Below are 1236 nucleotides of genomic sequence, written 5' to 3'. Positions count from 1 at the left end.
TCTGAAAAGATTTTAAAAAATAGTTGCACTGTGTACTCTATGCCCTCCCAAAAAAGTATCTTGTGTTTTCCCAGTGACTATGAATTTTTTTTGTTTATTTTTTCTCAACTATCAGTTTGATTAAAATTAAGTTCCATGACAAACATACAGAAATCTAAAGTAAGAAGAGGCTTATTCAGTGTGTATCTTTGAATATCATGATGAGTGCCTCAAAAACAATATTGAAATTTCACTGTCACACTTACGTACATGTGACTCACATAACTTCCTTTTTACTATTATTTACTTAATGGGAAAAAAATCATTGTCTCATCATATCTAGGGATGTATGTTGACATTTATTAATTTGAAAGCCTAACATAATATTTAAATATATAATTTTATCGGGAAAAATTCTGAATGATTGTATTAAAGCATGGTATTTTCTCAAGGGAAAATTAATAAAAAATATTCATCCCCCTATGTCTCCAGAAATCATCTACAGTAACGATACCCAACAGATCCAAAATGCAAGCCGCATGTGTAATGTTAAAATTTCTGATAGCCAAGCTTTGCGCAGTGGCAGTATCATAGCCAATGAGGTTTATCCAAGGCGCAATTATTGCTAATTGAAAATTTCTGATAGCCCAAATTTTTAAAGGTGAAAAGGAACAGGCAAGATCAAATCTTAATGTTTTCTTTAACCCGATATGTTCTAAATGTCATCATTTAAACATGTAATCAATATTTTAAAAATCACTAACAGACTATATTACATTCTTATTTTTTTATTCTATCTTTGAAATTTGGGGTGTATTCCATGCATACAGAATGTCTCACTTTTACGAGCCTTGCTGGGGGTAGTGGCTACTCTACTGAGCAGTGTAGATCTAAAGATTTTTTTTTTAAAGGACAAAAGTAAGAAAGGCAGAGAAAGTCAAAATTATGACAAGACATTATATATATAGAGAGAAGACATTGATCATTTTGGCCTTATACTTAAGTCTCCAGGAATAAGACACAGAGAATGAACTCATTGATGATTATTAACCAGTCTATGAAATACAGCTCTGCTTCAAGTGGGTGAAAGGCACATTTTCTCTGACTTACTATTTCAAAAAATAAATTAGTAAACCTACTTCCTCTGCCACTATTAGCGTGACTTTGTAGATTTAAATAGAAAAGCAATCAGGACAAAACAGCAAGGATTTCTTGAGAATGTACTTTAGGCTCTGCACTTTGTTAATAGCTGTGAGA

At 31.9% G+C, this 1236-nt stretch overlaps 1 pseudogene; it reads left to right on the top strand.

Annotated features, from left to right (window-relative positions):
- The first annotated feature begins 547 nt into the window (after nt 1–547).
- Nucleotides 548–653, top strand: LOC121474396 (annotated as a pseudogene).
- The last annotated feature ends 583 nt before the right edge of the window (nt 654–1236 follow it).

Source organism: Vulpes lagopus, chromosome 12, assembly GCF_018345385.1.
Source record: "Vulpes lagopus strain Blue_001 chromosome 12, ASM1834538v1, whole genome shotgun sequence".
NCBI classification, from domain to species: domain Eukaryota; kingdom Metazoa; phylum Chordata; class Mammalia; order Carnivora; family Canidae; genus Vulpes; species Vulpes lagopus.
This window is presented reverse-complemented; position numbering and strand designations above follow the sequence as displayed.